The sequence below is a fragment of the Sorex araneus genome, chromosome 4 (assembly GCF_027595985.1).
Source record: "Sorex araneus isolate mSorAra2 chromosome 4, mSorAra2.pri, whole genome shotgun sequence".
Taxonomy (NCBI): Eukaryota; Metazoa; Chordata; class Mammalia; order Eulipotyphla; family Soricidae; genus Sorex; species Sorex araneus.
This window is the reverse complement of record NC_073305.1, coordinates 77,634,105-77,660,882: the sequence shown is the minus strand read 5'-3', so window position 1 is coordinate 77,660,882 and position 26,778 is coordinate 77,634,105. Positions and strand designations below refer to the sequence as shown.

At 47.1% G+C, this 26,778-nt stretch overlaps 1 pseudogene; it reads left to right on the top strand.

Annotated features, from left to right (window-relative positions):
- LOC129404334 (poly(A) RNA polymerase GLD2-like) lies at positions 1–26,778 on the top strand (annotated as a pseudogene).

Here is a 26,778-nt window from a genome sequence, read left to right as displayed (position 1 = left end):
ATGTCAGCAGCAAGTAAGTGGCTTGAAGAGGAAAGAGTCTGTCAAACACCACTGCAGAGAGAAATTTACAGGTTGGCACTGCCTGGAGCTACCTGGCAGAGGGTTCCCGTCCTCAAGCCCCCCTCTAGGAGTCTGTCCTTGCGGCTGATGATCTACACATGCCTGTTCTCCACGACAGAGCCTAGGAGCAAAATGTTCACAGGATTTCTTGAGTGGCAATGCCTGGCACAGGCTGACACACTCATTTTGGTCCTCTTTAAATGGAATTAGTTTGTGGTGCGGTGGTGTTGATTTTTGCTTGGTTGTTTAAATGGACTCAGTGAAGCAGAGAATGAAGCACAGCATCAGCTCACCTGAGTCCATTAACAGGGCCAGAGCGATAGTATAGCAGGTGGAAGCATTTGCTTTGCATGCGGTCAACTCTGGTTCGATTTCTGGAATCCCATATGGTTCCATGAGCCTGCCAGGAGTGATTCCTGAGCACAGAGCCAGGAGTGACTGCCAGGTGTGGCCCCAAAACCAAAACCCTTAGTCTATAAGCACTTCTGTATTTGACTCTCTGGCTACATTGAGAGACCTCAGCTGAGAGAGTAAAAGTGCCAGTTGGGGCATTCTGGGATAAAGTCCGGTGCGTGGAATTCGACTTGAGTGTAAATAATATTGTTAAAATAAGAACCACATTCCTTCTCAGAGACTATGCATTTTTGGCCACACCCAGCAGTACTCGGAGCTTACTCTTGGCTCTGCGCTCAGGGATCACTCCTGGAGACATTGGGGGTGGGGGATGTGACCATATGGGGTGCTGGGGATTGAATCCAGGCCAAGCACCATGCCCAGTACTGTCTCTCTGGCCCAGCTTATGCTTAGAGAAATGCTGCCAGTTGTGGTTCTTTAAGCAACCATGGTCTTCTATTGATAGTTTGACACTATTGACAAACCCTACCTAAACTTATCCTTCTATCAATTTTTTTTTCCTCTTTCGGGGCATACCTGACAGTACTCAGGGGTTTCTCCTGGTTCTGCACTCAGAAATTACTCCTGGTGGTGCTCAGGAGACCACATAAGATACCCAGATGGAATCCAGGCCGGCTACATGAAAGGCAGAAGCTTTACCCTCTGTACTATTGCTCCAGCCCCCATCTAAAATATTTAACCAGAATCTTGTCAATACAGCCACACCATTGTGTATCGAGCTCTGTGTAATATCCCTCACTACTGTTCAAAACTATGAATCAAATCCTGGGAACATCTTACTGGGCTTTCTAAAATATTATGCTACATAATTGGACTGGAGTAGTCAAAAGTATTTCAGTCATGAAGCCAAATTTATTCCCAGTTCTGATGGAGCAATAAATATATTTGTGTGGAAGAAATTTTTTGTTTGTTTTGGTTTGGGGAGGACACCTGGTTCAGCACTTGCTCCTGACAAGGCTCAGGGAACCCGACCAGACGCAGGGGATTGAACCCAGGTCAGTCTCATGCAAGGCAAATGCCCTACCTGTTGTACCATCTCTCTAGTCCCTGTAAAAGAAACTTTTGATGAAACAAATATAACTAGAGTGGTGTCTAAAAATCAGTAGTTTGACATATCAAGGATCAGTTTTTAAAGTCATGGCACAGATTGAAAAACAGAAGAGATTTGAGCAGTATACAACTGTTAAGAACCGCTATACTGGGGCCCTTGCATGTGGTGGGCCTGGATTCAATTCCTTGTATCTTATATGGTCCCCTGAGCCTACTAGAAGTGATTTCTGAGTGTAGAGCCAGGAGTAAGCCCTGAGAATGCTGGGTTTGGCCTAAAAAAAGAAGAGGAAAAAAGGGGAAGAAGAAGAAGAAGAAGAAGAAGAAGAAGAAGAAGAAGAAGAAGAAGAAGAAGAAGAAGAAGAAGGAGAAGGAGAAGGAGAAGGAGAAGGAGAAGGAGGAGGAGGAGGAGGAGGAGGAGGAGGAGGAGGAGGAGGAGGAGGAGGAGGAGGAGGAGGAGGAGGAGGAGGAGGAGGAGGAAGAGGAGGAAGAGGAGGAAGAGGAGGAAGAGGAAGAAGAGGAGAAGCAGGAGAAGGAGGAGAAGTAGGAGAAGAAGGAGAGGAAGAGGAGGAGAAGGCGAAGAGGAAGAGGAAGAAAAAGAATGCTAAAAACTGTTGCCCTTTCTTTCTTACTCCTTTTTTTTGGCCACACCCTATTACTATATGAGACCAATATCTCTGTAATGGGCTTTCTCAATAGCAGACTCTTTTGGAGAGGAGCAGAGATAGAGCAGATACAACTCTGAACTACCCATCCTGTCTATCCTTTATCTAACTCCTCTCACTCACCAAGTGTTGTGGGCTTTGTCTGATTTTGGTTTGGTTTGGTTTGGTTTTGGGGCCATACCTGGTGATGCTCAGGGGTTACTCCTGGTTATGGGCTCAGGGATCACTTCTGGAGGTGCTCGGGTGACCATATAGGATGCTAGGGATCGAACGCTTGTTAGCCACAAAACAAAACAAACTTTGTCTAGCCCCTTTCTCATTAGCCTGTTATATAGTTCTAGGCATATTTTACTTTAGCTTCTGGCTGCTAGCGGCTAGAATCTTGGACAACCTTGATGCTCTTTTGCCCACAGGATTGTTGACATTTTCCAGCTAGGGACGATTGATGACTTTCCCTGCCTTTTTTTTTTTCTTTTTTTTTTTTTGGTCACACCCAGTGATGCTCAGGGGTTACTCCCGGTTCTGTATACAGGAATTACTCCTGGTGGTGCTTGGGCACCGTATGGGATACTGGGGATTGAACCTGGCTCAGCTGTGTGCAAGGCAAACGCCTACCCACTATACTGTCTCTCCAGTCCCTTGGCCCAGGAGAAATTTTAACCTACCTCGTATATCCAAAACACAGATTGAACAACACTGAAATTTGAGACCTAAGCTGCAACCACTGGAGCCTAAAACAGTCTGAGCTGACTCTGAGGAATAACTTGCAGAATGCACTTGGGTTTTTTTTTGTTTGCTTATTTGTTTGGGGGCCACTCGGCAATGCTCAGGGGTTACTCCTGGTTCTGCACTCAGGAATTACTCCCAGCAGTGCTCAGAGGGACCATATGGAATGCCAGGAAGAGAACCTGGGTCAGCCCCATGCAAGGCAAGTGTCCTAACTGCTGTGTGTGGTAAGCTTCTGACAGAAAGTGAGCCGTGGTCTTCAGTAGGTGATGGAGTTGATAAGGTGGTTTAAGGTGGACACAAAGGCATCCTCTCTCGGTATCTTTCCACCCTGCTTGATGTTTATGGATGTTATAGATAATTATATCAATGCCAAATAAATATTACTCTAATTGTCTAAAGCAATAAAATCTAGGACTGGAGAAATAGTACGGTGGGTGGGGTGCTGGTCTTGCAAGTGTCCAACCTAGGTTCAATCCCCAGCATCCCAGGCCCCCAGAACCCTGCTAGGAACTGTGGGACTATTTCTATCTTCTGTTTGACAGAAAGTGATCATTCCTACTCTTTCCTAAATGATACACTCTCACTCAAACCTGTAAAAGAGGTGCACTCTCAGTAAAACTGTTAGACTGTTTCTAGGTTCAAAAACTCAGTTTGGTTATTTTATAAACGTTGAGTTTTATCGAGATCTTTTATTTCTGTGATAGACAAAACAACAAAGAGAAGATAAAAGGATATTTTAGTGATTTTAAAAATATTAATTTTAATGTAGATAAGTATTTTAGTGATTTTGAAGCACCATAGAAGAACTAATTAGAGAAGAGGTGGGGTGGGGTGGAGGAGATGGGGTGGGGGTGTTGGGAGAGATACTGGGACCATAGGTGGTGGAAAATGGGCGCTGGTGGAGGGATGGGTACTCAATCATTGTATGACTGAAACGCAAGCACAAAAGTTTGTAAGTCTGCAACTGTACCTCACGGTGATTTACTAATAAAATTTTTTTAAAAAGAACTAATTATAAAGGTCAAAGCGATAGTACACCAGGTACAGCATTGTCTTGCATGTGGCTGACCCGAGTTCGATCCCCAGCATCCCATATGGTCTCCCATGCACCACCAGGAGTAATTCTGAGTGCGGAGCCAGGAGTAACCCTGAACATTGCCAGCTGTGGCCCTAAAACAAACAAAAAAGATAATTATTTTATGAGCTAAACTGTATCTCTTCCCCAATCCCTTGCCAGGCTCACAGTAGTGTCCTTCTCCACCCCAATTCTCACGCCATCCCCACCTGTCAACTCGACAGGCATGCTGCAAAGTTCCAGTGGTTGCAACTTAGATCTCATGTTTTGAATGTTGTCAAGTCTGTGTTTTGGGTATGTGCATATAACCCTCACCCATATCACTGGTATAACTGAAGCCCTCATGTCGCCCATTACTTCCCGTTCTCTTCTTCCGCACTTGATTTCTTTCTTTCTCTGTCCTTCTCTCTAAACACTGGGGTCAGGGGTGATTTAGGCACCCTCCTTTTCTACAATAGACTTCCTCATCCAGTGTTCTCATATTGTATATTCTGCAGATAAGTGAGATCATCCTGCTTTTGTCTTTCTTCCAGCTGACTTCATTCAACATGCTATTTTCTGTTCCAACCATGTTTGAGCAAATTGCATGATTTCATCATTCTTTGCAGCTGCATAGTGTTCCATTTCTAAGATACTAAGGCACCGAGCTTTGGCGGAGGGAGGTTTGTTAAGGCCAGGAGATGCCTTCTCAACTCTGTCTCCCTTTAAAAAAAATTTTTTGGGGGGGCATGCCTGGCTTAGGGTAACTCATGTTTCTGCACTCAGATATTATTTCTTAGAGGTGTTCGGGAGGCCACATGGGATGCCAAGGATAGAATATGAGTTGACTGTGTACAAGACAAGTTTCCTACCCGCTATGCTATGGCTCCGGCCTTGACAGATGGGTTTATTAAGGGTAAGGCAAATATGAAAAAAGGTAAGTTAGGAGAAAGTTGATTAGTGGTTTTGTTTGTTTGTTTTTCATTGTTTGTTGTTTTTTTCTTTTTGGGTCACACCCATCATTGCACAGGGGTTATTACTGGCTCATGCACTCAGAAATTACTCTTGGCAGTGCTTGGAGGACCATATGGGATGCTGGGAATCGAACCCAGGTTGGCTGCGTGCAAGGCAAACACCCTACCCTATGTGCTATTGCTCCAGCCCCTGATTAGCAGGTTTTGAATATGTCCCGATAAGGTGAATTAGCAGGGCCTTTCTTGCTGTGCCCCTCAGTTCAGAACTAACTCCCAAACTGGTGAATTGTTCAGTGGGCTGAGACAAAAGCTTTGCATGCAGGAGGTCTGGGTTCCTTCCTAGGACCCCTCATGGTCCCCTGAGCACTGCTGGGAGCCATCTCTGAACAGTCAGTTGCTCCCCAAGCACCTCTGGTATGACCAGAAACAAAACAGAATAAACTCCAGTATGGTCCTATTTCCAGCTACCAGGGAACTTGAAGCTTAATTTATTTACTTCATACCTACCCCTTTCTTTTGTTGTTAAAAGGAGGGAAGTGGAGCAGACCAGTAGCTCTTAGGGCAAGCATCTGTAAGCAATGCTATGGCTCTGGAAAACAGCTGTGGTGAAAAACTTAGTGTCTGTATATACCAGTTTTGTGCAGGGAAATGGAGAGATAGTACAGCAGGTAGGGCTTGGCTTGCATTTAGCTGACCTGGATTTGATGCTCTCAGAGCTCACTCCCGGTGCCAGGGAGCAAAGCTAGCATCACACAAGAGCCCCTCCAAGAGTGCTCCTTGAAAGTAACTCCTGGTGGGGCCGGAGTGATAGCACAGCAGGTAGGGCATTTGCCTCGCACGTGGCTGACCTGGGTTTGATCCCTGGCATCCCATATGGTCCCCCAAGCACCGGCAAAAGTATTCCTGAGTGCAGAGCCAGGAGTAAGCCCTGAGCATTGCCGGGTGTGACCCAAAAAAGAAAAAAAAAGTAACCCCTGAGCACCACCAAGTGTAGCAAAAAAAAAAAATAGTTTGTGTAGTTCAGCAGTTTTACCAATTCACTGATGCACTCACTCAAGGAATTTTTTTTTTCATTCTGTTTTCTGCAGATATTTCATCCTTTTCAGTGGGAATTTCAGCCATGTGAGGGCACAAGATTGATTGAGGCTTTTGATCTCTTTTGAGATTTATTTATGGGTCTCTGAAATAAGGCCAATAATTGAGCTTGTATAGATGAGCCAGACGTGGCTTGTGGGCGTGGCTCCCACATACCTAACTTTTTTTTTTTAATAAAAATTTTATTTTATTAAATCACCGTGAAGAAGATTACAATGCTTTCAGGCTTAGGTCTCAGTTATACAATGCTGAAACAACAATCCCTTCACCAGTGCCCATATACCACCACCAAAAAAAAAAAAAAAACCCACACAGTACACCTCCCATCCCAGCCGCCCCCACCCCCTACCTTGTAACTGATAAGTTTCATTTTACATTCTGTTTACTTTGGTTACATTCAATATTTCAACACAAACCTCACTATTGTTGTTAGGAGTACCCCACTAGATTCAGATCTACTGTGAAGACAAATTAGGTCGCACGGCCGCAGTAGCGGCCTCGCGGTTTTGAATTTCTGTACTTTGACACAAAGTCCAGGGAGATTTCTTCCAGATATTGGATCATTGCAGGCTTGAAAACCCAATCTGTGGTCGTCTTAATATGGTGGACACCGCGCCCTTCATCCCCGGAGAGAAAGAGGCGAGAGAGAGAAATACCTTTCCCCTCCTGGGCGGGCGCGGGGCCGAGGCTTAGTTCTCAGGCTGGAGACATTCTGCGAGGAGTTGCCCATGCCGAAAGAGGTTTTCTTGGTCTGGATTCACATTTGTGCAGCTGCGGAGAGGCCGCACACGCGTGCGGTCCCCGGGATCACATCTCGGCGGTCCACATACCTAACTTTTGGCCATTTAATTTCTTGGTAAACACGATCCTAAGTTGTTGGGGTTCTACCAAAGGCACAGTGGCAATTTGGGGGGTATCAGGAAGCCTGAAGACACCCTCAGGCTGCTGATGCATTTGCCCTGCAGGTACAGGTTGATCTGTGGGTGGCACAATACCCCCCACATCCTAAATCTTTTTGTCTGTTTGTGGGGCTGGTTTGGGGCCACACATGGCAGTACTCAGGAGTTACTGCAGGTTCTGCACTCAGGAATTATTCCTGGTGATATTTGGGGGACCATATGGGATGATAAGAACTGAACCCAAGTTGGTCGAGTGAAAGGCAAAATGCCCTACCTGCAATACGATTGCACCAGCCTCTCAATCCTAAATCATACCCAAGCTTTCCAGGTCTGTCACTTTCACTCAAGGAAAAGAATCTCAGGAGGAGGGGTTGGAGTGATAGCACTGAGGGTAGGACGTTTGCCTTGTACATGGCCGACCCAGGTTCGATTCCCAGCATCCTATATGGTCCCCTGAGCACCGCCAGGAGTAATTCCTGAGTGCAAAGCCAGGAGTAACCCCTGTGCATCGCTGGGTGTGACCCAAAAAGCAAAAACAAACAAACAAACAAACAAGAATTTCAGGAGGAAATAACAGGAGGGAAAGAGAAAGAGATGGAGAGAACACGGACTTGTCCAGAGTAGAAAGTCAAGTTCACATGCAAGATATGGTGGCCTTTTGCCCAGAATGGAGCAAAGCACCGTAAGTCAGAAAATGCACATTTTGGGTTGGAACAATAGTACAGCAGGCAGGGCGTTGGCCTTGCACAGCAGGCTGGGTGCCTGCCTTGCACTTGGTCAATCCAGGTTCAATCCCTGGCATCCCATATGATCCCCAGAGTAACTCTAGGAGTAACTTGAGTGCAGAGCCAGGAGTAACTACTAACATTGCCAGGTGTGGCCTCAAACCCATTTTACCCCATAAAAAAAAGAAAAAAGAGAGAAAGAAAGAAAGTATATATGTAAGAGGGAGATGTGGTAAAATGCCTTTTCCCCTGTTTCCCCAAACTGCCCCTGCAAAGTCAGCTGCTAGAGTGGCTTCCAGGTGGGCAAGCTTGGAGCTGTTAATAGTTCTCCCCTGGGCTCCAGCCATGCTCTGTGTGTGGAATTCTGCATCTTTTTTTTTCTTTTTGGGTCACACCCGGTGATGCACAGGGGTTATTCCTGGCTCATGCACTCAGAAATTACTCCTGGCAGTGCTTGGAGGACCATATGGGATGCTGGGAATCGAACCCAGGTCAGCCACATGCAAGGCAAACATCCTACCAGCTGTGTTCCAGCCCCGAATTCTGCATCTTAATGACTGTCCAGGCTCCTTGAAGGAGTCCTGAGTCTCAAAGTCCTTTGGGCTAGTTTAGGTGCCAGACAATGTTTTCCTCAGCATACAATGACAGGGTTCCCTTATCTCTCTACCTCACCATCCTTGTCCAGGTGATACAGACTGAAGCTCTCTGGCACCTCATGCCCTTAAGTGAATGAGAGAATGCAAACTTGGGAAAAAGGGGAAAAGTTTATTTGCTGCAACAAGGAAGACAACAAGATCTCAGATCCAAGACTGCCTGGATCCCTAGGCAGGGCATTTCAACAGAATTTGAGGAAACATAAATTCATCATTCATCCATCATGGCACACGTGCAACATCTTGTAGCCTAGTTCTCCCTCTAGGAGAACCTGGTAAGCTACCGAGAGTTTCCTGCCCACATGGGAGAGCCTCGCAAGCTCCCCATAGCATATTCATATGCCAAAACCAGTAACAATGCTGGGTCTCATTCCCCTGACCCTGAAAGAACCTCCAATGCAGCACCATTGGGAAGGACGAGTAAAGAGAGGCTTCTAAAATCTCAGGGTTAGGACGAATGGAGACATTACTGAGACCGCTTGAGAAATTCAGCGACCAACGGGATGATGATGATGATGATGATGATGATCCACCATGGCAAGAAGGAGAGGGTTCAGTCTGTAGTCACTGTCACAGGATTTGGTTTCCCCAGACTTGGCGACATCTTGAAAGCTGTTGGTGATTTGTTCTCTCATTGTAAAAGAACAACAAATGGCCAGAGTTATGAGGAACTGAAGAGTTTTTCTTGCACTTACACGGGGGAGGAAGGTTGGAGGGGTTCCTCTCCTCTACCCTAGTGGAGGCTAGCTGGCTCTCTGGTCATGGGTGTAAGGTTTGCTCAGACAAATGGCGAGTGGGACAAAATAATGATCGCTGATGAGACAGCAACATTCCTGGGACCAGAGACAACTGTGCCCCCTAGCCCCACAAAGACCAAGACCACTGGTTCCACTAGTCCTGGTTCCCTTTTCCTGCCCCAAACAATTTAAAGTCACCCCCAGTCTCTCTTAGGGCGTGGCTCTACCCCAGCCTCACCTCAGGTTCTTAGAGTCTGCTTGGGAGCGGACCCCAGTAAACTTCTACTTCCTTCACTTTATTGTCTCTGTCTCTGTTTTGGCTGAGGTCAGGACCTTTCAATGGGTACAGTGGTGTTGGAATTGAGGCAAGCAGACAGATTGGGAAGGGCCACCCACAGCAATACATTCCTGATTAGTAGTAAAACCAATAGCCCAAAGACTACTTAAAAATGTGCTTTGTAGGGAGAGATAGCACAGTGGGTAGGGCATTTGCCTTGCACGCGGCCGACCCGGGTTCGATTCCCAGCATCCACCAGAGATAATTCCTGAGTGCAGAGCCAGGAGTGATCCCTGTGCATCACCAGGTGTGACCCAAAAAAGCAAAAAAAGGGGAAAAAAGTACTTTGTAGATACAGGAACTAAGGCCTGATAAGACCTTTACCTGAGGCCAGCACAGACCCCAAGAAGCAAGAAGGCTGGACCGCCCTCAGAGAGAACTTCCAGCAGGAACCCAGGCCAGGAAAAGAAGGTCAAAGAAGACCATTAACTCTTCCCAACTCCATTTCTTGGAACCCGCCCTAACAATGATAGCCCCATGCGGGCAGCTTGGGAGAAGCCCTATAAAAGTCAACTTGAACAAAGGAAGTGCTCACATAGGTTGTCCCCGCCCAAGTGTTACCTGTGCATGTCCATGTTTTGCTGCTGAGTGCATGTGGTGCCAAAGCACATGTGTCGTCCGAATCGTCCCTCTTCTTCTTTTTTTTTTTTTGTTTTGGAGCAACCTGGTGATGCGCAGAGGTTACTCCTGGTTCTGCACTCAGAAATCACTCCTGGCAACAGTGCTCAGGGGACCTTTTGGAATGGTGGGGATGGATCTAGATGCACCTTGTGCAAGGCAAGTGCCCTACCCTCTGTATTATCCTCTGCCCCCCATCCCCCATCTCCCCTCTTGAAACTGAATACTTTCATACTGTAACGGGGAGACTAAAAAGGAAGCAAAAGAAGTTTAGTTTTTTACCTTTTGGGTCACACCCGGCGATGCACAGGGGTTACTCCTGGCGCTGGGCTCAGGAATTACCCCTGGTGGTGCTCAGGGCACCGTATAAGATGCTGGGAATAGAACCTGGGTCGGCCGCATGCAAGGCAAACGCCCTACCCGCTGTGCTATCACTCAGTCCCCTGAAGTTTAGTTTTTTAGAAGTATATATTTTTAGCTGATTTAATTGTGTCATTCCATTAGTACAATGAACTTCCCACAAGGGCCTGACAGCCCGTCGAGGATTGCAAATAGGCTGGGGTCCTAACGGGATATGGTTAAAGGTGACTGTTTGCTTCATGGACTCCTACTGGAACTGCTTTTTCTGGCTTTTGTACCGATGCTTGCTTTGCTGCACTTGCATGAATTTACTGGGCATGGGCTATGGACCTGGTGGACAAAACAAATTTTGCAGGGGCTACCAGAGTGTTGGAGGCACCAGGATGAGAATTTTCTGAATAAAAGACCATGCTTCTGACTGTGAGATGGCTTAGCAGAACAGCCCGCCAGCTAGAGTTAATAAAAACTCCTCCAAATTCTAATTTTTTTGTCTCTGGTAGTCGTTTGATGGTGACCCTACAATACTTTAATGCTGAAATGTGTTCAGAGGCTCTCTCTTCACTCTCGAGAAACCCGTGCAACCTCTGAATGCATAATTCTGTCTGTGTCTGTGTCTGTGTCTGTGTCTCCGTCTGCCTGTCTCCTGCCCCCTTTCTTGGTTAGAACTCACTGCACGTCTACTCCTGAAATTCTTTTCTGAGAGGAAAAGGCCTGGGTAAAGACCCTAGAGGCCTGAGTATGGTCTAAGACTACTTTCTCTTTCCCGCAAGGAGCAAGGCTCACCGCAGACTGATAGTTCCAGATTTCCCCATGTGTTCCCTGGGTGGCAGAAGCGGATCTGGGAAAACCAGATTCTCTTCTCAAGGCTCCGGCCTCTCCTCCCCACTGCATATAAGTCCCCTGGGGACCTCAGTGGCATCAGAATGATGTGTGCATTTTGTTGCAAACTTTGTTGCAAATTGTGCTACTGCAATAAAAGGGTTTTTTTTTTGTTTTTTTTTTTTTTTGCTTTTTGGGTCACACCCGATGATGCTCAGGGGTTACTCCTGGCTGTGCTCAGGGAACTATATGGGATGCTGGGAATCGAACCCGGGTCGGCCGCATGCAAGGCAAATGCCCTACCCGCTGTGTATTGCTCCAGCCCCAAAAGTTTTTTTTTTTAATCAAATATAAATTGAGACTACAGAGAAAGTAAACAGGTATGGACCTGGGTTTGATCCCTGATACTGCGTAGGGTCTCCTGAGAAACGCCTGGAGTTATCTCTTAGCACAGGCGAGAGAAAGCCCTTAGCATAGCTAATGTGTGAACTAACGCTTCCTCCTCCAATAAATAAATTGAAAATAATAATAAATTAAAAAAATCAGAGAGGGGGCTGGAACGATAGCACAGCAGGTAGAACGTTTGCCTTGCACACAGTTGACCCGGGTTTGATTCCCAGCATCCCATATGGTCCCCAGAGCACCGCCAGGAGTAGTTCCTGAGTGCATGATCCAGAGTAGCCCCTGTGAATCGCTGGGTGTGACCCAAAAAGAAAAAAAAATCAGAGAACTGGGCAAGAGTGATAGTTGAAGTAGGGATTTAACCTTGCATGTGGCTGACGTGGGTTATATCCCTGGCATCCCATATGGTTCCCAAGCCTCACCAGGAGTGACCCCTGAGCACAGAGCAAAGAGTTAGCCTGGAGTACTGTTGGGTGTGGTGACTTATGTGAAGGAGGGAGGAGAAAGACGGTCACTTTCTCCCCATCTGCCTCTGCCATCTGGGACCCAGAGTTACTGGGTTCTTGTCTTGCAGAAAGGAATTTCAGGAGTAGACAAGCAGTGAAGTAAGTAGATTTGGAGGGTTTTTGAAGGTGTGGTGGAAGAGAGAGAGAGAGAGAGAGAGAGAGAGAGAGAGAGAGAAACACACTAAAACACTAAAGAGAACCCCGGCTTCTCCAAGGGCGGAGAGACCCCTTACGTACATCCCAGCATTAGACACGAAAGCATTAAAGTACATATTGCAAATTGCAAGAGGGGAGATGTGAGTGACACATGTAGTCACCACCACATGTGCTTGGCCACATGGGCACAAGCAGCACTTTAGCTGGGGCAGCATATGCATGCACTTCCTTTGTTCAAGGTGGCCTTTATAGGGCTTCTCTGACCTGCCCCAAGTGGGGCTTATACCTAGGTCAAAGTCTGTTGCTAAGGCGGTTACCAGGGGGGTTGAGAGTGGTGATGGTCTTCTTTAAAATTCCTTTCCTGGTCTTTTGTTTCCTCGGAGCTTCTTTGATCTATTGCAGTAGAGAGGTGAGGGTCTTTTCAGGCCTTAGTTCCTGTTTTTCCTGTTTTCTGCAAGGTGGGCTTTTGCCATTGCCTTGGAGGGGCCTTCCCTATCCTGCCTACATCAACTCAACACCCCCCAACCCAAAATTCAGAGTACATGTGTTTACAGAGTGAGCAGCCACACTGAAATCACACAGCATTTCAGGTTAGACAGGTATTGGGAAAAAGGAAAATAAGTAGGGATAGAATATTCATAATGCTTCAGGGAAGGAGGTGGCAGATCTCCAGTAGTCAGGGAGTCACCCAGATCCAAATCATATTTGGCAGTTTCCAGTGGTTGCCGTGACTTCACAGGGAAGAAGCTCTGGGTTCCATCCCCAACACTAAAACAAGTGAAACTGTATTATTGGAAATAAACTAATAAAGAAGATAAAACTAATAAAGAAGATAAACTAACAAAGAAGAAACATCAAGAAAAAAACAGTGATTTCCTTAGGCTTATGTTGGAGAGATAGTACTGAGGGTAGAGGGTTTATCTTGCACACAGCTTGATGTCAGTGGACCCCATGGGTGACTCACGCGAGTTAGGAAGAGTGAAAGACAGTCACTTTCTCCCACTCCGCCTCTGCCACCTGGGTCCTTCTGGGAAGACTAGGACTGGTAAAGTATGCGATGAGGCCCTGCTCGCACAGACCTGGTCCCCCCCACCAGGTGGCTGTCAGGCCACACCTGAAAAGGGCTTGATCTGCTAGGCACTTTATAGGGTTCCCCCCCCCCCAACACCTGCCCCCAGGTGGGCCTTATACCTAGGTCAAAATCTGTTGCTAAGGCTGTTACCAGGGGGGTTGGGAGTGGTGATGGTCTTCTTTGGGCTGATTCACTAGAGTATTCAAGGAATTTTCTTCATGGGGAGGGGTCCAATCTCCTCAAGATCTGCTGCTCAAGGTCTTATCCATATCCACAAGGTGGGTCAGCTTTGGAATTTCCCCCCCAGAAGTTTTGCAGACCTTTTTCGTTGTCCAGGGCCTTTCCATATCTACCTGCCTACATCAAACTGGTTCAGGTTTGATCCCCAGCATCCCATATACAACCCTCCCACCCAGTTCCGCCAAGAGTGATCCCTGAGCACAGAGCCAGGAGTATCCCTGTGCATTCCTGGGTGTGATCCAAAAAGAAAAAAAAAAAGCATTCCAGGACCTATTTGTATTGAGAGAACACAATAAATTGCTAACAGTAACACCAAGTCTCCATGTTTTCTAAATGTCTAGAAAATAGAAAAAGACTTTTATTTTTGTGTTTGGGCTACATCTAGAGATGCTCAGGGGTTACTCCTGGCTCTATACTCCTGGTGGTGCTGGGGGACCATATAGGATGCTGGGGATTGAAACCAGGTAGGCTACATGCAAGGCAAACACCTGACCCGCTGTACTATCACTGAGCCCCTCCAGATATCCAAATCAAAGTGAAGAGCAGGACTTCTTTGGCAGGAAAGAGCTTTAGATCACACCCAGCTGTGCTCAGGGCTTATTCCTAGTGTTGCTCAAGGACCATATGATGTGCCAGAAATTAAACCAGGGTTGGCCTAAGGCAAGGCAAGTGACTTATCCCCTATACTATCTCTTGCTCCCCCACCCGCCATCCTCCCCACCACCCCCACTGCCACAAACAAGACATTTTTAGAAATATTCTCAACTCCTTGTCTAATCAAAGTGTTGCAGGCAGATGGGTTGGGGGATGGAGGGCCCAGGTAATATACCTATCCCTTTACCAAAATATACTTGCCACTACCAATGCCCCCAACCACCACTGAAATCCAAACATCAACAACTTTGTAGCTATGTATCTCACTGTGACTCAACAAAAAATAAATAAGTAAATGAATAGGGGCTGGAGAGATAGCACAGCGGGTAGGGCGTTTGCCTTGCAAGCGGCCGACCCGGGTTCAAATCCCAGCATCCCATATGGTCCCCTGAGCACGGCCAGGGGTAATTCCTGAGTGCAGAGCCAGGAGTAACCCCTGTGCATCGCCAGGTGTGACCCAAAAAGCAAAAAAAAAAAAAAAAAAAAAAAGTAAATGAATAAACCACAAAAAACTAGCTTGCGGGGGTGGGGTATCTGGTATCTTACTTTTTCTGGCACACCAGGTGGTGCTCTGCACTCAGAGAGCTCACTCCTAGTGGTTCTTAAGGGACCCTGTGGGGTACTGGGGATCAAACCTAGATCAACTGAATGCAAGGCAAGTGCCCTAGCTGCTGTACTATTGCTCTGGCCCCACAACTGGTCCCATTTCTAATGAGTATGTGCACACCTCTGCAAATAAAGGAGTCTCAGTGTTCCCTTCCCAGTGAGAGAGGAAGTCAGTTTTCTCTTGCCGGATGTTTCGTCTTGTTAGAGTCTGGAGTCGACCACCCCTCAAGGACAGAGAACAGAGACAATAATGCAAATCACATATCAAAGTTTATTGTTCCAGCTAGCTGGGGTCCAAGTAGCAGGTTTCAACAAGGACCCCAGCACTAAATTCAGCAAGTTCTTATACTTTCATTTTAGCAAGTAAGCATTACTCAGCAGGAATACATATATTTTTGTTGTTGCTGTTATCTTGGCCCGCAACATCCAGCCTACTCCCTAACAGTTTTTACATCTTTTTTTTTGCTTTTTGGGTGACACCCAGCGATGCACAGGGGTCACTCCTGGCTCTGCACTCAAGCATTATCCCTGGCGGTGCTCAGGGGACCATATGGGATGCGGGAATCAAACCCGGGTTGGCCGTGTGCAAAGCAAACGCTCTACCTGCTGTGCTATTGCTCCAGCCCCAACAGTTACATTCTTGATACCTAATCTTATTCCTGGGATGTAATCTTTGACAAAAGCATCTGGTTTTTCGGCTTTTCTTGTTCCTGGAAGAGGCCTAAATTACTCAGAGCCTGTCATGGCAGTTCTTCAGCTAAGTGGGTCCTGACAGTCCCTCCCCATCCACCTAACACTTATTTCATCCCCAAGGTCCTGTTTTAACATCCCAAGAATTACCTAGAACCATAAAATCCTGGAGTTTAAGCACAAATGGGGCCCATAATACCCGAGGCAAATGGCTAGAAAGACAAACCAGTAACTTCCTCGAAATCTCTATAACATTTGTCAATTGTTAAGAAATGTAAAGATCCCTAGGTTGAAGCAATAGCACAGCAGATAGGGCGTTTGCCTTGCTTGCGGCCCACCCAGGTTTGATTCCCAGCATCCCATATGGTCCCCTGAGCATCACCAGGAGTAATTCCTGAGTGCAAAGCCAGGAGGTAACCCTTGTGCACTGCCGGGTACGACCCAAAAAACAAAACCAAAAAAAAAAAAAAAAAAAGAAATGTAAAGATCCCAATTCCACCTAAAATGGTCTACAGGAAGAGCCTTTACCTTCCTGGCAGGAAACTTCCTCACACCCTCTGTAACATTTGTCAATTGATAAAAAAATTCAATTGATCAGAGAGTCTTTAAAAAGCCTTATACAGGGGCTGGAGTGATAGCACGGCAGGGAGGGCGTTTGCCTTGCACTCAGCTGACCCGGGTTCGATTCCCAGCATCCCATATGGTCCCCTGAGCACCACCAGGAGTGATTCCTGAGTGCATGAGCCAGGAGTAACCCCTGTGAATCACCGGGTGTGACCCAAAAAGAAAAAAAAAAGCCTTATACAAAACCCCCTTACTTTTAACTTAGTTCTATACTAAGTTCCTCCACTTTCAGAGAGCTCCTTTTTTTTTTCAACTTTCCAATAAACTTTTCTACTTTCCAACTCTGAGTTTGAGCATCTTTATTATTCAACATTTTCAAGAAAGAAAATATTGAAGAACTGGGTTGGAATGAAAGCACAGCGGGGAGGGCGGTTGCCTTGCATGCGGCTGATCCGGGTTCAATTCCCAGCATCCCATATGGTCCCCTGAGCACTGCTAGGAGTTCCTGAGTCCAGAGTGCAGAGCCAGGAATAACTCCTGTGTATTGCTGGGTGTTCAAAAAAGCTTAAAAAAGAAAGAAAGAAAGAAAAAGAATCTTAAGATATATATATATTGAAGAACCTGGAGTGATAGCACAGTGGTAGGGTGTTTGCCTTGCACGCAGCTGACCCAGGTTCGGTTCCTCTGCCCCTCTCGGAGAACCCGGCAAGCTATCGAGAGTATCTCGCCCGCACGGCAGAGCCTGGCAAGCTACCTGTGGCTTATTCAGTATGCCAAAAACAGTAACAACAAGTCTCATGATGGAGACGTTACTGACGCCTGCTCGAGCAAATCAATGAGCAACGGGATGACAGTGACAGTGACAGTGAAGAACCTGGAAATCACAAAGGAACAGAGACCTACCACCACTGCTTCTGCCTCACCTGCATCACAATGATCCAGTTCATTCCAGTTCATTCTTTTTGGGGGGACCTGGGTACAGGCACATCCGGCGATGCTCAGAGTTTGCTCCTGGCTCTGCACTCCAGAGTTAATCCTGGTGAAGAGCTGGAACAAGGCAGAACAAGGAGCCATGACAGGCTGCCCTTCAGCAAAGCAAAGGTCTAAGTTTCTGCTTCCCGAAGACCGCTGTTCCTGTTTCCCCAAAAGTTTGTGGTTAGAGTTACTGGAAAGACACACCCCCCACACACATCCGTACCTACACACTTAGACAATCAGTAAGCAACATGTCCTGTTGTCCTGTCCTGTAGACTGTTTCTTCCCTTTGCAGGAAGAACCCACAAAGTGTAACCGTTGGCTCCTGCTAACTACGCTTACGTGATCAAAGTTGGCGCCCGCTAACTATGCTTATGTGATTAAAGATATACAAATCTGCTGTAATTAGGGCTCAGGGTCCTTGTCAAGACTCCAGGGGGGGCTGGAGCGATAGCACAGCGGGTAGGGCGTTTGCCTTGCACACGGCCGACCCGGGTTCGATTCCCAGCATCCCATATGGTCCCCTGAGCACCGCCAGGAGTAACTCCTGAGTGCAAAGCCAGGAGGTAACCCCTGTGCATTGCTGGGTGTGACCCCCCCCCAAAAAAAAAGACTCCAGGGGCCGAAGCAATAGGACAGGAGTGAGGGCATCTGCCTTGCAAGTGGCTGACCCGAGTTCAATCCCCGACATCCCATATGGTCCCCTGAGCACTGCCAGGAGTAATTCCTGAGTCAAGAGCCAGGAGGAACCCTTGAGCATCACCAGATGTGACCCAAAAGGCAACAAACAAACAAACAAACAAACAAACAAACAAACAAACAAAAGACTCCACTGCGTTGGATGAGACTTGGACCCTAGCGCCGGCTAATAATACAGGTCCTTTGCTTCTGCATTCTCACGTGTGGAACTGGTCTCTCTGCAAACTGGAAACCCTAAGCCTGGGCATAACTGGCAGTGCTCAGGGTACTACATGGGGACCTTATAGGATGCTGGGGATTGAACCCCGGTGGGCTGCCTGCAAAGTAAATTCCCTTCCCACTATACTATTTTTTGTTTGTTTGTTTGTTTGTTTTGTTTTTTGTGTCACACTGGCCATGCACAGGGGTTACTCCTGGCTCTGCACTCAGGAATTACTCCTGGCGGTGCTCGGGGGACCATATATATGGGATGCTGGGATTCAAACCTGGGTTGACTGCATGCAAGGCAAACGCCCTCCCTGCTGTGCTCCAGCTCCTCCCACTATACTATTGCCCCGACCCCCAATCCAGTTCATTCTAACTCTGTATGGAAGCAGCAACTCGCCCCATAGATTTACTCCCAAGACTGCCCCATCTTCAGAGGCCAAAAAACTTTTGACCAAAAAACTATAAATCACGTGGGAGGGATACTGGGAACATTGATGGAGGGGACTGGGCACTGGTGGAGGGATATAAACAAAATGCAAACATGAAAGTTCACAAGTTTGTAACTGTAACTCATGGTGATTCACTAATATAAAAAAAAAAACTATAAATCAGAGGTCCCCCAAGATTTTTTTCCTCAGGTTTGATTAATTTTCTAGCAAGACCGTACTGATTTCAGAAAACCTGACTACTCATGAGAACACCATTTTTTGGTTTCTTTGTAGGGGGCAGGAGGGGAGTTTGGGCCAGGCTGGGTGGTGCTTAGTGTCTATTTCTGGCTCGGTGCTCAGCCGTCATTTCTGGTGTTACTGGAATGTGGCATCTTTGATTCAATGCCGGCTTGGCAGCAGCATGGAAAGTAAGCACCTTGCCCCTGTACTATCCCTCTGGCATGAGTCATCAGCCAAATGAAGTCATTATTATTGGGAGGTTTGCTCAGGCAAAATGGCAACCGGGACCAAATGGCTGATAAGATAGCAACATTCCTGGAATCAGATCACGCTGTCCCTAATGTGGAAGCCACCAGGCTACGTTCCCTGCTTCCTCACATCCATCCCCTACAGAAAACAGGCCAGATCAAGCACATTGGTTCCACTGGTCTTTGTTCTGTTCTCCCCTTTACCCTCCAAAGACAACTTAAAAGCCCCCTTAGTCTCTCCTAGGGCGCAGCTCTACCCCAGCCTCACCTGAGGTTCGTGGAGTTCCATCTGGGATCGCACCCCAATAAACTTCTCCTATTTCCTTCACTTAATTCATCTCTGTCCCTCTGTCTGCGCTTCTCAAATCTATCAATTATAATACATTTGCTTCTAAAATCCCACTCACTGATGCCATGATAGTTTACAGTTGCCATGGCAAGTGCTGGAAAGTACCAAACGTGATTAGAATCTGGGTGGCCCCATGATTATGAGAAATGCCCACTTGCTTCCTTGAAATATTATGAATATTCTGTCATTAATCTGTTCTGTTCCAATACCGGTGTGATCAGAGAGTTTGTGTGACATATGTCACTAGCATTTGCGGGGGAGGGGCGGGCCACACACAGCAGTGCTCAGTGCTTTCTGAGCTGAGAGACCACTCTGGGCATTGCTCAAGGGACCATATGCAGTGCCAGCGATCCAACCCAGCTTGATTGTATGCAAGCCAAGTGGCTTACCTGCTTTTCAAATTTATAGTTGAGGGGATGGAAAGATAGTACAGTAGGTAAGGCATTTACTCTGCACCCAGTGAACCAGGTTCAATCCCCTGCATCCCATATAGTCCCCGAAATACGCTAGGAGTAACCCCTGAGCACCGCGAGATGTGGCCCCAAAACAAACCAAAAAATCATTCATATTTGATTTTTAAAAAGATATTTTTATTGAACTGTTAGGATTGACAACACTGTTAATCAGATTTTTCATGCCTACTGAGGTATGGAACACCACACTCACCATCAAAGTGCCTACTGGGGGGCTGGAGCAATAGCACAGCGGGTAGGGCGTTTGCCTTGCACGCAGCCGACCCAGGTTCGAGTCCCAGCATCCCATATGGTCCCCTGAGCACCGCCAGGAGTAATTCCTGAGTGCAGAGCAACCCCTGAGCATCGCTGGGTGTGACCCAAAAAGAAAAAAAAAAGTGCCTACTGGTCTCTATTAGCATCCCAAGGATCTCTCCCTACCCCTCCGCCACCCCACCTCACTCCCATGAAGCTCAGTTTGATAGACAAAACCTTCAGTTGCCATGGCCTTGGGACTTTGCTGTTCTCTTACTGTGACTCTGAAGCTGGCAGGGAGGCAGGTAGTTGGGGGTGGTGGTGGTTGAGTTGCTGGCAATGAGTACTTGGAAACTAATAGAAATCATGATAGTACAGCAAGAAGGGCATGAGGCAGAGCCGGGTTCAATACCCGGCATCCCATATGATCCCCCTAGCACCACCAGGAGTAATTCCTGAGTGCAGAGCCAGGAGTAACCCCAGCATTGCTGAATGTGACCTCAAAAGGAAAAAACAAACAAACAAAGAAATCGTGGACTAAAGCTGCTGACAGCATTTCTGCAAGGCCCGCTTTGTGGACACAGGAACTGAGGTCTGGTCAGCCTCTAGCAGGTGCTGCTCAGGCCCAGAGAAACCTTGACTCCCTCTGAGAGAAACTCCAGCAGGAACTCATGGCTGTGATAAGGATAGGGAAAAAGGCCATCAGAAGTTCCAGACTTCTCCCTGACAACGCCACAGCAACAGATTCTTGCCTAGGTAGAAAGATGCACATGGGGACAGTTTGGGAAAAGTGTAAATAAACTAAGTTGGACAAAGGAAGAGCGTGCATGTTCTGCCAGCCCATACTGCCAGGCACGTGACATGCACATCCCCTCCTGAGATGTGTAACCTCAGCACTCCCTGCCTCTGGAGAAGCGCTCTCTGTCTCTCTGTCTCTGTCTCTGTCTGTGTCTCTGTCTCTCTCTCTCTCTCAATCTCTCTGCTCTGTATTTTATTTTTGGGTGACACCCACCATTGCTCAAGAGTTACTCCTGGCTCTGCACTCAGGAATCACTCCTGGCAGTTTTCGGGGACCATGTAGGATGCTGGGGATTGACTCCTGGTTGGCTGTGTGCAAGGCAAATGTACTATCTGCCCCCCCACTCCATGTTCTCTCCTGACTCTCTCTCTTGCTCTCTCTCTCTCTCTCTCTCTCTCTCTCTCTCTTCCTTCCTCCCTCCCTCCCCTTCCTCAAATTTTCCAAATAAAAGTTGTTTTTCCTTTTTACTCATGTCTTCCTGAGTTTTTTTTTTTTTCTGTGAGGAAAAGAAGACAGACCTGAATACCTTGGCCAGGTCTTAGACTGACTTTCCTTTCCTGTGTCACTGTATCACTGTATCACGGTCATCCTGTTGATCATTGATTTACTCAAGCGGGCGCCAGTAACATCTCCATTCGTCCCAGCTAAGAGATTTTAGCAGCCTTTCCTTACTCGTCTTTCCCAATGATTGGAGGCTCTTTTCAGGGTCAGGAGAATGAGACCTGTTATTGTTACTGTATTTGGCATATCGAATACACCACAGGGAGCTTGCCAGGCTCTTCCGTGTGAGTGGGATACTCTCAGTAGCTTGCCGGGCTCTCTGAGAGGCAGATAAACTAAGTTGTAAATATATATATATATATGTATTTATATATATATATATATATAAATACATATATATATATATATGTAAATATATATATATTATATATATATAATATATATATATAATATATATATATGTAAATATATATATATATATGTAAATACATATATATATATATGTATATATATATATATATATTTCCTTTTATGATGATGTGTCCAGGAATATGTTCACTCATGCGTGAGGTCAGCCTGAGCGTGTGGAAAACTGCCTGAAGCATGGCGGCTGTAGGATAGTGAAGGTTGGCTACGAGGGCCCTTGGGGTGGGGAGGGCTCTCACCTGCCCCCCTCTGGGGCACCCCTGGTGCGAAGTCCGGTGGCATGGTTATGGGGGCCTCATTTTATGCTCTCTTCCAGGAAAAGCAGACGTGAGTTCTGGAGGGTGGCTGATGAGATTATCTGGCGCCAGCAGGTGGTGGTTTATGGGTGTGACCCCTGGGTCACTGGAGATTGGGGGAGGCAGGCAGAGGATCTCTGCTCCCAAGTTCCGTGGAGCCCAGAGTCCAAGGTCACCAAGTTCCGCATGACCTTTCCTTTCCTACAAAAAGCAATTCCTCACTCCAGGCTGAGTCCCGGGCCCCTGAGAAATCCGGTGGTGGGGATGAGCTCCCACATGGCACAGAGCAAGCGGTGGGACAGGAAGCCAGCGCTGGTGCAGGGCTCAGAGCCAGCTCTTCCTACTCTACATCCCCAGGCATCCCCAAGGTGGCAGCTCTGTGTGGACGGAGAGCAATATATTTCCTTACCAAGTCTACCATTGCTCTCTCCTCCCCACTTCACATAAGTCACCCAGGGAACCCCCCCACTGGCAACATTTTTTCCCTTTTCTTTTGGGACCACATCAGGCAGTGCTCAGAGCTCAGTATTGGCTCTGCATTCAGGAATCACTCCTGGCGGTGCATAGGGCACCGTATGGGATGCTGGGGATAGAACCTGTGTGCAAAGCAAGTGCCTTACCCCCTGTATTATCACTCTGGTCCCTGGCAACATTTTCTTATATCAAGCAAAGAGGTATCTGACCTCATAGAGTTTAGGGCACTGCAATGTGGTATAAGAAAGAATGCTTCAGGGGCTGGAGCAATAGCACAGCAGGTAGGGCGTTTGCCTTGCACGCGGCTGACCTGGCTTCAATTCCCAGCATCCCATATGGTCCCCCGAGCACCCCCAGGAGTAATTCCTGAGTGCAAAGCCAGGAGTAGCCCCTGTGCATCCCCAGGTGTGACCCAAAAAGAAAAAAAAAAAAGAATGCTTTGGAGTGCTCATAAGCCCTCCTTGTTTATATATATATATATATATATATGTGCATTATATATATATATAATGCACATTATACACACATAGATTTAGACAACACCCAAGATATCCTTCCCCATTTGGGGGGTTTGTTTTTGTGTTTTTGGTCCACACTCAGTAATGCTCAGAGGTTACTCCTGGCTCTGCACTCAGGAATTACTGCTGGCGGGGCTTGAGGGACCATTGGGATACCAGGGGATAGAACCCAGGTCGACCACATGAAAAGCAAGTGCCCTATCCTCTGTCCTATTATTATGATATAAGGGTGCTCTGAAAGCACCTCCCCCTAGGAAATGCCCCAGTCCAGGGTGGGATAAGACTAATGGTGACTTATGTGAAGCGGGGAGGGGATGTTATATCCGGGGAAGGGAGTTTTGCTCGCACACTGACCAGACTAGACTCGAGGATGCAACTGCAAGGCACTCTTGATTGCTAGTTCGAGCGAGGGTCCAAGTCTCATCCAACACAGTGGATTCTCAACCAGGACCCCGACCCAAGTTCCCAGGAACATTATATGGCATATTGTTACATGAGCAATGTTGGTAGTTTTCCCAAGAATTGCGACGAAGCCGTCACAAGCCTGTGAGCTAATTGGTCATGCCCACCTGCTGTGCCCAGAGACATCCTACTTATCTTAGGACCTGCCAGAGGAGTCTAGGGGATTTCTAGCTCCGGCCTAGGACAGACTCAGGGAATTCTTTTTTTTTTTTTTTGGGGGGGTCACACCCAGCATTGCACAGGGGTTACTCCTGACTCATGCACTCGGGAATTACTCCTGGCGGTGCTCGGAGGATCATATGGGATGCTGGGAATCGAACCCAGGTTGGCCTCATGCAAGGCAAACACCCTACCTGCTATGCTACCGCTCCAGCCCCCCTCTTTTTTTTTTTCTTTTTTGCTTTTTGGGTCATACCAGGTGAAGCTCAGGGATTACCCCTGGCTCTATCTCTCTGGCCCTATATGCATACTCTTTGGGCTGACTTGGCCTGGAGTTTTCTGGGGATATGAGAGTTTTTAAGATGTTATTATAACAGAAGAATTTTTAGGTGATCCCCTTCATATCCTTATCACAGTCTTTGTCTCTGCTAGTTGGTCTTTCAGTAGGGGGTACAGCCTTCTCATGGGTCTGCATTGGCCCCAGGTAAAGGTCTTATCAGGCCTTAATTCCTGTGCTCACAGGGCTGGAGCAATAGCATAGCAGGTAGGGCGTTTGTTTGCCTTGAACCCAGCCAACCCAAGTTTGAATCCCACATCCCACATGGTCCCCTGACCACTGCCAGGGGTAATTCCTGAGTGTAGAGCCAGGAGTAAGTAACCCTGTGCATCACCGGGTGTGACCCAAAAAGCAAAAAAAAAAAAAAAAAAAAAAAAAAAAAAAAATTCTGTGCTCACAAGGTGGGTTTTGCAGACTTGGAACTATTAGTTTTACTATTTCCCTTGAGTTCATTGCCATGGAGGAATGGGGGCCCTTCCCTTATTTTTTGTTTTTGTGCTGGGGTCACACCCAGTGCTGCTCAGGGACTACTCCTGGTTCTGCACTTAGGAATAAATCCTGGTGGTGCTCCAGAGCCTATGGAATGCTGGGGATGGAACCTGGGTTACCCATGTGCAAGGCAAGCGCCCTACCTGCTGAACCTGGTGCTGCAGGCACAGATAGGCAGCTACTGGTCTGTATAGTTTCTGCAGAACAGTTGATCTGGAACTAAACCAGCCCAGAGGCTTCTGAACCACAGGAGCCCCAGGGGAAACCCCTGAAATGCAGAATTCCCTACTCCAATTTAGTCAAATCCCCTGGGATGAGGACTTTCTTTCCCTATGGTGCTTCTGCCCAAACCCCTCCTCCTCCTCGTCCTCCTCCTCCTCCTCATCTTCCTCTTCCTCTTCTTCCTCCTCCTCTTCCTCTTCTTTTCTTTTTCTTCCTTTTCTTCCTCTTCCTCCTCTTCTTTTTCCTCTTCTTCTTCCTCTTCCTGCTTGTGGGGTCCCATCCTGTCCCGCAGGGAGGACCCCTCGTGGGGCTAAGGAGGGGACGTAACCGAATGAACAGACGCAGAGCCAGAAGGAGGAGGAGAGAGAGAGAGAGAGTTTATTCACAGCAGTTACAATACTTATACCTCTTGGTGGGAGGGGGTGGTATGCATGCTTGGACCCCCACAGGAACAATAGTAAAATGTTGATCAGGCATGGCCGTTGGCTAGTGAGACAAGTGGTGAAATGATAAGATCACAGGAATCCCAAGCAGCCTCCGCTTGACTAGACGATAAGAGCCAAGCTCTGTAAGATGGCTCCCTACACCTGCTCTTCCTCCTCTTCCTTCCTCCTCCCCTCCTCCTCCTCCTCCTCCTCCATCTTCTTGCTTTGGGGACATACCAGGCAATGCTCAGGATTTTCTCCTGGCTCTGCATTACTCCTGGCAGTGCTTTGGGAAACATATGGGATACCGGGGATTGAACTTTGGTTGGTCCTGTGCAAGGCAAACACCCTACTCGCTATACTATTGCTCTTGACTGCTATTTTTAAAAATATTTCTGCAGGGGCTGGAGCAATAGCACAGTGGTAGGGCATTTGCCTTGCATGCGGCCGACCCATGTTTGATTCCCAGCATCCCATATAGTCCCCTGAGCACCACCAGGGGTAATTCCTGAGTGCAGAGCCAGGAGTGACCCCTGTGCATCGCCGGGTGTGACCTAAAAAAGAAAAAAAAAATTCTGCAATACTGAGGACTAAACCCAGGGTCTCACAAATACAATTGAGTGCTTGACCACTGAGCAACATCCCCCAGCCCCAACATCCTGATGACCTTGTTTCACTTTTCTCATTAAGTACAAATGCATACTTAGATGCTAGTGATCATGCAATGTATGAGCAAGCATGTAAATCATAACATATGAGACTTTCGTACCACCAATCATGCTATTCATACACATCTGGCATTGCTCAGGGTTACTCCTTGCTCTGCACTCAGAAATTACTTCTGGCAGTGCTCAGGGGACCATATGGGATCAAATCCCGGTCAGCTATATGCAAGGTAAATGCCTAACTGCTATACTATTTCTGTGGCCCCTGCTAGCTCAGTAACAGACTCTAGCCCCAAATCCTGCAGAAGATTCTATCCCTTTGTGATGTGAAAATTAATTGCCATTTTTCTCAACTTTCCGTGAATTTCCTTGCATCCGCAAAAAAAATTTGAGATTGAGAAGTGCGATATCTTGTTATTTGTCCCACAAGACCCCTGGCAACAGGGAACTCCCTAATTTCATTCCTTTGCTGTATGTCTGATGATGCTATATTGTAACCTCCCTGCCTTGCTATATTGTCTGCCACATGAGAAATGAGCTTATACAAATGCTCTATCAAAGGCTCTTGGGGGGGGCGGGGAAGGCCTTCTGAGGCAACTGCTCTGGTCAATAGCTTCAGGTACTTGCCTAGTCTCTGAGTCTGACAGATTTCAGGAACCCTCAGTCTCCATCCTCTGGTGTGAACAATCCTCTGGTGTAAATAAACCTCCTTGTTCTCTAGTCATAAATCTCAGTGTGCCTTGGGCACTGCGCTGAAGGCCAACCCATTTGGGGGCAACTCCTATGCCAAGGGCATCGTGCTGGAGAAAGTTGGTGTTGAGGCTAAACAGCCAAATTCTATTAGGAAGTGCTTTCGAGTTCAGCGGACCAAGAACAGCAAAAAACTCACAGCCCTTGTACCCAATGATGGCTGCTTGAATTTCATTGAGGAAAATGATGAAGTTTTGGTTGCTGGATTTGGTTACAAAGGGCATGCTGTTGGTGACATTCCCAGAGTCCGTTTTAAGGTTGTCAAAGTAGCCAACGTGTCTTTTTTGGACTTATACAAAGACAAGAAGGAAAGACCAAGATCATAA